Below are 11,185 nucleotides of genomic sequence, written 5' to 3'. Positions count from 1 at the left end.
CCTCAGATACTTAGGTTGACAGTCAGGCGCTTAGTAGAACTCGCACCTCTGAGGACCATCGTTCCAACCGTGATGTACAAACGTGTGTTTAGATGTTGCTAATGGTTCCCTGCGAATCGAAAGCCACTGCTCTGAGAACAACCGCCCTATGTGTCCATCTCATACATAATCCTTGTGCGGGTAAACTTTTACTAACTTTTTTTTTTAATTATTAAACGTTCTAAAACATTTTGTGACCCAAACAACTAGTTCACTGACCAAATGAGACCCACTGAGGCAAACAGAAGATTGCCTCATTTCCCCCACTGGGTCTTCAACACCCCTTGTGGACTTGGCAGTCTCCTGTCTCTAGCTGATCCCTCAGGCAGGTCCTCTGGCTTTTTGATCTGACATTTTAATGTGGTTAAACCTAATAAATGGAGGAGATTTATCAAGCTTTCGGGGTAGACACTCAGATAATGAACATGTCATTTCTTCCAAACTGAAGCAAGGATTTAATAAAATTGTAATCATAGTCTCAGCAATTTCATTAACCTTCATAATGATCCCAAAATTAATTTGAGAAGATAAAAAGTTGAAAAAGATAAGAAAGAGAGGGAATGGAGAAACAGGACTTCACACGAAGGCGAAATAATTAAGATAGTGTTTGGAAAGACAGGCGACCTAATGGTGGCAAACGGAGTCCAGAGTAACCACGCAGCATCTATCAAGGAAGCTACGGTGACACGTTAGTCCTCAACTCTACCAGTTAGCGCTTAGTTATTCATCGTGCTCACCCAGGGTCCAGTGTTAGTGTGGATGTTAGTAGGATGGGTGGTGTGTGAGTGTGCGTGTGCGTGCTTGCGTGCGTGCGTGCGTGCGTGTGTGTGTGTGTGTGTGTGTGTGTGTGTGTGTTATAACAGCCTACACAGCGCCGGCTCAGGCTCTGCTATCTCAGCACGCTTTCCTCTCACTTCTAGCTCACAGAGAGAAGCTGAAAGACTGAAGGAAGCCTTTGCACTCTCCTCTGAGAACAGACCTACCGATTCTGTTCAGGTCACTGGCCATGGCTGCCAAGCTGCACAGGAGTGAGCAGAGTGACGCCAGGGTCCCCAGAAGGCCAGTCAGAGGTGAGCACCAGCAATTCTCCCAGTGAATACTCCGTGACTCATACTCTGAGCTCTATTTCCTCTGTTTTTCCAAATACAGTTGCCAATACCAGGGTTGCAGGTCATGAAGAAAAAAGTAGAGTGTTCAAACGCTAGTAATAGGTCAACTGTTTTTCATCTAAAAAATGAAAAAATGGGATACTTGACTCACACTGTGACTCCAAATGGATTGAAGGTTTGGATGTGAATAATAAATATCTAATGTTCTTAGTAAAACTTGGCACTTACTGTCTTCACTAAATCTAGCAAAAATTTCTCGAGCAAGGTAATGGGCACCGATTATTAAGAGAGTGATTGATAAATTCAAGTAGCAACAAATCAGGGAACGGCGTTTTAAAACAAAACGGAGACCAACAGAAGACACTTGGGTTACAAATAACAGAACACTGAACTTTATTTGGAAATCTAAGTAACTTCTGCAATGAATAAGGGGAGGGGGCATTAAAACACTAAAAGGATGAATTAAATGAACACTCAAGTCCACTCCCACGAACAAGACATTTACTAAAGCATTGTTGATAATAGAAAAATTAGAAATAATCAAAACTTCCATGGAAAAACATTCTCTGGTGTAGCTCAAACAATAGAATCCTAAACCAAAGTGGAAATGAAAATTGTGCTCTACCCATAGCAGTATGGATAAAAGTTGGGAAAGATAATGTTTGGTCAAAACACAACTGTTTACATACATTTTAGTCTCTGTATTGTTTTTTATATTACAGGTTACAAGGTCTAATACAAAATTACAAAAAAAAAAAAGTCAAGTCAGAGTCAAGACCAGGGTTGCCCTTGAGGTGAAAAGGCAAACAGAGTTGAAAGACCTCAGCTTTACAAGCAGTTTGTCCCTCCCCTTCCCTCAAAAAACCAAAGCAGAAATGGAAAACTGTCAAGGCTGGTTGAATCTTAGTCGTTGGAAACTATGTTATTCTGCCATCAAACTTTTCTGTCAGTTAAGAATATTTCTTAACAAGGCCACATGAGGAAAAATAACAAACCCAGAAATGCTAGAGGATATTTGTTATAATGTATAACCAGCCTTTGATCAGATCTGAGCTCTTGAGTTAAAGCATGGGTAGCCACAGGTCACGTGACCCAGCAGACATGAACCCCTCCCCCCAGACCTAATCCAGTGTGGAGAAGCTTGACTTCATTTCTGTTCTACCAAGTCTTGGCTTCCTCTGAAGGAGGCAGCAGTCTGTGGAGCGTGTGGACAGAGCTTGCCAGTCACCAAGCCGGCCAGAGTGGCGCTAGAGCTCACAGGTCACAGGAAACAATTTAATTCACAGAAGTAATAATTTAAATGAAGTCACGGTGACCTGTGCAGAGTAAGCAATCTCATAAGTAGCCCCACTTTATAGTTAATAATATGCATGGGTCGTGTTACTGGTTATTGGGTGCTTCATTCATATTGGGGAATATTGAGTTGCCATGGGGGAAAAGTTATAAAATGCTACTTAATGTAATTTTTTCTATTTTGGGGATATCAATGGCATTTTAATAGCTACCATCCTTTTGACTAAACTGAAAAGTCACCCATATATCATTTCTGTTTATGAGGCTCTCCAGACATCTGTTTCTTGCATTAGGTAATTAGTTTAGTGCAAGTTATGGTGAGTGGCGTATATTGAGTTGACCATCTGCCTTCATAACATAGTTCACTTGCATGACAGGGCTCGTCCTCCGTCATCCCATCAACATCCACAGCACAGGTCTCCTGCTCAGAGCTCTGCTTCCGGATCATCTGTGTCTTAACTCTTTCCAACAAGACTCACAGAGCCCACCTCCAACTAACACAGGAGGATGCCATTCAGAGAGATTTAGTAGATGCAATCACACTAAGGACAGCCTGAGCAGATGGTTTACAAACACATTTTTATAGACGCTGTAGTTTTCCTGAACCAACAAATCTCGTTTTACGTTAAACATTACCATAACCATGACACCTGGGAATGCCGCTCTAAGACAATTCTGAGGTGCCATGGCCAAAAGATGCCACTTCATCTTGGGATGAAGAGGAGTTTTCAGGATAGTACTGTGGCACGGGCTCTGAAACCATCTTGAATTCTGTGCTACGTTCAAAATGGACTCACTGGAACTGGTAAACCAAAATGGACTCACTGGTTATGTTCAAAATGGACTCACTGGAACAAAGCCTCCTTGTTCCATAAGCTTTGCAAGAGTAGGTTTTCTAATTCTTTGTAAAGGTTAAGTTTAATTAAAAAAAAAAACAACACAAAGGAAAGAAGAGAAAAGGAAGAATGGACTGACAGTCTTACTTTCTAGAAAGCTTGAGCTATAAATTGCATTGTGATGTGTATGTGTCTGTGTGTGCATGCATGTGTATATATGTGCATGTATATATGTGTCTATGTGTGTGCATATGTGTCTATTTGTATGCACACATGTCTAGATGCGTATATATGTGTGTATCACACATATGTATTTTTGTGTATATGTGTGCATTCATATGCATATGTGTATATATTTGTGCATGTACATATGAGTGTATGCAGACAGGTGTATTTATGAGTGTATTTGTGTGTGTGCATTTGTATACACGTGCATGCATGCATGTCTATGTATTTATGAGTATGTGAATGCATGTGCATATTCGTGTATGAGTGTGTACATGCATGTGTATGTGTGTGTTTATGAATGTGTACATACATATCTATATGTGTATATATGTGTGTATATGGGTGCATGCATGTAGATATGTTTGTATATGAGTGTAGGCATGCATGTATACACATGTGTATATGTTTGTGTATGCGTGCATATGGATATGTGTGTGTATGAATTTGAATCTTGCAACTCTGTCATAACAGTAAAAAATAATCTCTTATTGGTGGCACCACTCCCATTCCAATTGCCATACTGCTGTTCCTACCCCACTAAGAATTATGAGTAAATAATTAATCACAATGTTTACTTGTCTGAATTTTCTATTTTTTTACAAGTTCATATTAAACCCATAGTAAAGAAAAATATGAACTTCAGTTAAAATGCTTTGGGATTTGGGAAAATATTATGATTTCATCATCTGACCTTATCTCTTCCACATCTGGGTCGATCAGCCAGAAAAGTAAAATCCGTTAAGAAGTAGGAGTCACTTTGTGTCCCTGACTTTGCTGTGTGTTTGAGGTAACTCTACCACTCAAGCTATGCGTGTACTGTTTTGTCTCTTGTTACTAGGAGACAACAAGATTCAAGGCAAACGTAAACAAACAGAAAGCAAATGAAGAGAGCATCCAATCTGCTGCTATTTCTTAGAAGTAAGGTCTCTGAATGCCATAACATATATATGCAAACATTACATCAACTACTAAACAGCAGCATGATGAAAGTGTCTTAATAATTAGATCCCTGTAAACTTAGTGTGTGGGCTGAGGAGACGAATCAGTGGAAAACATGTTTGCAAACAAGCATGAAGACTGGAGTTTAGATCCCCAGGACCCACATAAAAGCCAGGCGGGCATGGCAGCCACCTGCAATCCCAGCACTCAGGAAGATTCCAGAAGCTCCAGCTAGACTAGCTGGAACTGGTAGACTCTAAGTTCAGCAAGAGACTCTCATTAGATAAAGTGGAGAGCAATTGAAGAAGCCACCTGACGTCGGCTTCGAGCTTACACACACACACACACACACACACACACACACACACGTACACACACACACACACACACATACAAACACACCACATGCATGCACGTAAGCGTGCACACAAACATACAAGTGTGAGAGGACATGCACACAAAAAATTAAGTACTGTGAGTTACAGGTAAAATACAGACTAGAAGAGTAAATTTACCTACTATGTTAGACCACCCTGAAGAAATAAATACAGGAGCCCCACAACTACAGAATCACACACACAGGGTGTTCACTTGCGTTTTGACGGTCTATTCAAATTATACCCTTCCCAGGAAGCTTTTCCTGTTATTTCTGAAGTATCCTCTCCTTCACTGGCTTTTTAAAGACTTATGTATCTCTATTACAGTATCTGCTACTGTGTCTCACTGTCCTGACCCCTTTCTGGAGCACGAAAGTCTGTGCATCTGAAGCTGAGATTCATCCTATTATTCATGGTATGTAGTTAACCCTTTGTGTATCTGTGGGTTCCACATTCATGCCTTCACCAAACATTGCCTTTAGATTTCAAGTTGCATTTGCACTGAGTATACACGGTCGATTTTCTAACCATTGTTCCCTAAACAACACAGTAAGACAACTATTTGCACGGCATTTGCACAGTATTTGGAATTACAAGTAGCCTAGAGATGGTTTTAAGTATAAGGGATAGTGCGTATAGGTTATATGCAAATTCGTCATTTTGTATAAGGGATTTGAGCATTCTCAGACCTGGAACCAATCCCACACAGATACCAAGGGACAATTGTATTTCGTGTGGCATTGTTCTCCGCCTTCTTTCCGACCTGTGCTGTTCCCAGACCAACTCTCATTAAACCAGTGAAGGTATTTACAATTCATCAAGCTGGGAATAGCATTCCAATCTGTCTACCTGGAGGGGAGGGAGCACAGCTGTTGGTGTTTGTATTGTCTAAGAAGATAAACCACGTTGCTTGTAGGATTGAGACCTGGGGAGCCTGAGATTAAGAACCTCAGGCTCCCTTGGACTGAGAGAAGAGAGGAATTTTAAAGAGGTGACCACCAGGAGAAGATTTTGGGGTTTTTTTGCTTTATTTTGTTTTTTTTTTGTAACTAGACACATCCAATGATTTCTCCTTTATCTCTCCAAATTTCTCTTAGTATTCTAAACCCCATTCTCAGACAATTCAATGATATTATATTTGTTCAAATAGCTGAAAACAAATCAGTCTTTTTTTTTTTTTTTTTTTTTTTTTTTTTTTTTTGGTTTTCGAGACAGGGTTTCTCTGTGTAGCTTTGCGCCTCTCCTGGAACTCACTTGGTAGCCCAGGCCGGCCTCGAACTCACAGAGATCCGCCTGGCTCTGCCTCCCAAGTGCTGGGATTAAAGGCGTGTGCCACCACCGACCGGCCAAATCAGTCTTTTGACGTGTCACGGGAGGAAGAGATCAGACTTAGGGTCTGAAGCCTCCGCTTGCGTCTTTGTCTTCCTCCTTTTCACAGGAGAGTCCCTCAGTCCCCCAACTCCAAGTGTGGTGACCGACAGCTCATAATTGAATTCTTCTGGAGAGAATATTCTCTGCTGGAGAGAACAGTCAAACCTGAGCTCACATTCCCATCTTGAAAGTGGCCCACATCCCATCACAGACCAAGGATGTAAAGGCTGGGACCTGGTTTCGATGACAAAAAGTGACCATGGTACCAGGGCAAGCGATGCAGTTGGTTAGGGTCTTTGTTGTGAATGCCTCACCACCATACATCTCTTTCTTTTTTCTTTTTCCTTCTTTCTTTTTTTTTCTTTTCTTTTTTTTTTTTTTTTTTTCGAGACAGGGTTTCTCTGTGTAGTTTTGGTGCCTGTCCTGGATCTCGCTCTGTAGCCCAGGCTGGCCTCAAATTTACAGAGATCCACCTGCCTCTGCCTCCTGAGTGCTGGGATTAAAGGCACGCACCACTGCCACCTGGCTATGACATCTCTTCTGTACCCCTTTATTTCTTCTCTTTCCCACAAAGACTGATCCAGATGTAGCTACCTCCCAGGGAACTTGATCTGTGACAACTGATGTATTATAACTTGTCAAAAGTGCTTTGAAATAAAATTTGGAGCCGGGCGGTGGTGGCGCACGCCTTTAATCCCAGCACTCGGGAGGCAGAGCCTGGCGGATCTCTGTGAGTTCGAGGCCAGCCTGGGCTACCAAGTGAGTTCCAGGAAAGGCGCAAAGCTACACAGAGAAACCCTGTCTCGAAAAACAAAAAAATAAATAAATAAATAAATAAAAAAAATAAAATAAAATAAAATTTGGGGCTGGGTCAACCATGAGCCAGTGGTTAACAATGGCCCCTGCCCCTGAAGGCAGACAGACCCTAGAATGAGAGACAATTTTCACCAGTGGAGAACAAGGACTGTGATGAGCACAGTGAGCAGGTCTGGTGGAGGGGCGGCTGTAGAAAACACAGGAGAAATAATAACCATTTAATTGATCTCATTAAAGACAAGTGTGAATACCAAAAATCCTGCTTTGGAGCATATTGGGCAACAAATCTCCCACCACTAAGGGCAGACAAAGCTGAGAATAAATTCCAAGATATAAAAAAATAAGACTAGCCCAATTCACTATAACTCAATATTCCCAACAGGTCTGCTATGCCACTGTTAAGGCCCCAAATAGAAAAGGATGGGAATTATGAAGCCTGAGATGGGGATGCCTATGTGGATAAATTCAGCAGTATTGAGCTCTCAGCTTCCCCTGAGTCCTCTGGAGAAGTAGTCCGCTCTTTCCAGTTACAAGTCAATGACTGAGCGTGACTCCAAGGTTAAGAGCATTGGATGTGTCCATGCTGCTCTTCCAGAGAACCCAGTTCAGTTCCTCGAACCCAGGCAGGCAGCTCACAACCACCTGTAACTCCAGCTCCAGGGGATCCGATGACCTCTTTTGGCTTCTACAGGCACGTACTCGTGTGGCATACATTCATACAGATATACACACGTATATAAATCAAATGATAAAAATAATTTCTAGGTTCATGTCCCTGCTGATAGATGACAAAGTAGAAAAACCCTGCTCAGGCAAGATAATGCAGACTCTCCTTAGCATCTACTCAGACCTTTCTTCTGTCCACTGAAATAATAGCTAGGTTTAAGTCACGACAATGTTTTCTCTTTTTAAATGGTTTTTATTATTATTACAACAAAATTTGACTTAATGTATTTAAAGAAGGAAAGAGCAAAGCAACATCAGGGATATGGCATGTTAAAGCTACCCTCGATTATGGAAGGAAGCATGATATACAAACTGCTGATAAACCAAATGTACTGACAGGGACCAGAAGAATAATATGAGATTGAATTCTGAGTGTTAGTATATGGGTGGAACATAATAATATATATTGGAGAGCTGGTAGATATGAAAGTAATACAGAGCTTAATGTTTAGCAAGATCCAGAGAGTGATAATATTTCAGTTACTACGAGGGTTTATAAGAGGTTAGAGGAAGCAATGGGGCTGGAGAGATGGCTCAGCCATTAAAGGCTAGGCTCACAACCAAAAATATAAGAGGAAGCAATGGCCTACATTAAGTCATGCAGAAATATTGCAACATAAAATTGAAGGAAAAACCAAAAGCATTACCGAAGTATGCATTCGTGGATATATCAGGTACTGCTGAAAATCTCACCAAAGTGCTCTGACCCAGATATCATTCTATTTAAACAAAATAAGAAGCATATGGCTCCGAGGGCAGCATTATCCAGTGGGCAGCTCGGTGTTGGCCAACTTCTGACAGCAGGCGAGCAGCAACTAAGAGGAGCTGACCCTTAGTCAGCTATGGGGATGCTTAAAAGAGCAAGACATCCCTAGAGGGGATATGGTGCATCCCATGAAACTTCCACTTAAAAGTTCCTCTGAGTAAAAGAAGGCCACGAGAGTGGGTCCCAGGACATATATGAGGCAAGGAGACCTGAATGTAGTAAGAGCCATGGGTTGAAGTGGATTGTGACATCTTTTTTACCCCAGCTGCTAAGTATATTAGCAACTGGCAGCTCTATTTTCTCCTAATGGGATTGTGCTCCACTGAAGAAAGCCATTTCACTCACAAGTATGCTTCCCTTCAGGGAAGGTCCAACAACTGGTCCATCGGGAACTGTGAAAGCCCACTTCCCTTACCCTATCCAGACCCAGACATTGAGCTGTTCCTGGACCACGGTTTTGCTTGACCAGGAATCCAGGGCCTCAGTGATTGCTTCAGAGCCTGGGACCCCTTCTTATACATTGTTCCTCCAACATTTTTCATGGGTTTTCACACCAAGAGTACCCCCAATCAGCTTCATGAATGCAGTTCTCCTTCACATGGAACTTGAACTGCAACATTTCCTCTCATCTCGCCACATCCTACATCAGACGTTTGTAAACGCAGAGGATCTGGATTATAAAGGACATCACCTTCCCTATGTTCACCCATCCCTTCAAAGCCACCATGGTCTGGGGAAGGCATCAGGGATGTGGCATGTTAAAGCTACCCTCGATTATGGAAGAAAGCATGATATACAAACGGCTGCTCCATCAAGAACCCGGACTCGAATCATCCTACTCTGGATCTCTCTCTATACCCGAGTCAACTCACTGCAGAATGGAGAAGCAGTAAGAAGTCAAAAGCTTGGTACCAGCTAAATAAAATGTGAAGAACTAGTTCTCCTAAGCAACTGGTATATGTTTCACTATCGTAACTGTACTAGTTTCGTTTTCTGTTTCCATGGAATAACCCAAACCAAAAGCAACTTGGGGAGGAAATGGCTTATTTCTCCTTATAAGTCACAGTCCATCATTGAGGGAAGTCAGGCCGAAACTAAGGCAAGAACTGATGTATGAAACCATGGGAAGCATTGCTTATTGGCCTACTTATCATGGTTCTCTCAACTTGCTTTTTTTAAATACAACCCAGGACCACCTACCCAGGGGTAGCATTACCCAGGTGGGATGGGCACTCCCGCATCCATCAATAATCAACAAAATGTCCTAGAGGCAAGGCCGTAAGCCAATCTGATGGAGGCAATTCCTCAATGAAGGTTTCCCCTTCTGAGGTGACTCTAGTTTGTTGTGTAAGTTGATAAAAACGAACAAGCAAAATTAATTGCCTTTTCTCTCTCCTTGAGAAGCTCAAAACAGGGTTTGTGGGGGGAACTTCTGGCTTCCAAATAGAACGGCCACCCCTTCCGCCAGATGCTAACCTCAGCCCTGGTGGTCCCTCAGTCTTGCAATCCAGTTTCCCTTTCACTTCAATTTCGTCACATAGTCCTTGCTATTTTTTTATTAATTAAATTTTTTCATATACTTTACATCCTGATGGCAGTTTCTCCTCTCTCCTCTCCTCCCATTCCCTCCCCCTACCGCCCTCTGTCACCCCCTCCTCCGATCCCCCCCTGCATCCACCCCTCCTCTGTTTCTGTTCAGAAAGGGGCAGGCCTCCCATGGGTGTCAACGAAGCATGGCATATCAAGTTGAGATAGAACTAAGCCCCTCTCCTTGTATTAAGGCTGGGTGAGGCAGTCCAGTATGAGGAACAGCTTCCACAAAGCCAGCCAAAGCATTAGGGACAGCCCTGCTTACACTGTTAGGAGTCCCACAAACAGACCAAGCTACACAATTGTCACACATATGCAGAGGGCCTAGGTCAGTCCCATGCAGGCTCCCTAGCTGTTGGTCCAGAGTCTGTGAGCTCCTACGAGCCCAGGCTAGCTGTTTCTGTGAGTTCCCTTGTGACAACCTTGATATCCCTCCCCTCCCCATACAATCCTTCCTTCCTCTCCTCAACAGGGTTCCGGGAGCTCAGCCCAGTGCTTGGCTGTGAAGTTCTGTATCTGTTTCCATCAGTTACTGGATGAAGGATCTCTGATGACAATCGGGGTAGTTACCAATCTGATTACAGGAGAAGGCCAAAAAAATAGGGAACACTTGACAAATTCGTGTGTTGTCCTTCCTCAAGAGCCACGCCGATCTTCTCTGTATCATTCCAGTTTGAGTATATGTGCTGCTGAAGCACGCACAGCCCTTATTATTTTTTTTATTTCATGTATTTCTCAAGGCAACGTCAAACCCAGTGTGTGTGTGTGTGTGTGTGTGTGTGTGTGTGTGTGTGTGTGTGTGTGGTGTGTGTGTGTGTGTGTGTGTGTGTTGTGTGTGTGTGTGTGTGTGTGTGTGTGTGTGTGTGTGTAAGACAAATGAAGAATCCATTAGTAGAAACCAGGAAGGAATAAGGAAAGGAGACGGGAAAAGGTTATGCTACCTCTGGCAGAAGTGGAAAGAGAAGTTGAATTGGTCAAAATACAGACTGCCATAGCTGTCCATATGACTATTGTTTATAGAACTCAGCACTGAGAAGCATTTATCTACACCACACAGTTAAATGTGTATGATGCAAACGACTGTCAAACCAAATG

The 11,185-nt window shown here is 42.5% G+C and overlaps 1 non-coding gene across 1 annotated transcript; it reads right to left on the bottom strand.

The window, feature by feature from the left end:
* Positions 1 to 10,685: 10,685 nt before the first annotated feature.
* Positions 10,686 to 10,788, bottom strand: LOC128118072 (U6 spliceosomal RNA). The gene has a single exon (XR_008220996.1). It is a non-coding gene; the product is annotated as a U6 spliceosomal RNA (small nuclear RNA).
* Between the last annotated feature and the right edge of the window lie 397 nt (positions 10,789 to 11,185).

The sequence above is a fragment of the Peromyscus californicus genome, unplaced genomic scaffold, assembly GCF_007827085.1.
Source record: "Peromyscus californicus insignis strain IS unplaced genomic scaffold, ASM782708v3 Scaffold_21__1_contigs__length_65335640, whole genome shotgun sequence".
Classification (NCBI taxonomy): domain Eukaryota; kingdom Metazoa; phylum Chordata; class Mammalia; order Rodentia; family Cricetidae; genus Peromyscus; species Peromyscus californicus.
The sequence above is the reverse complement of the archived record's forward strand: the minus strand, read 5'-3'. Positions and strand labels throughout refer to the sequence as shown.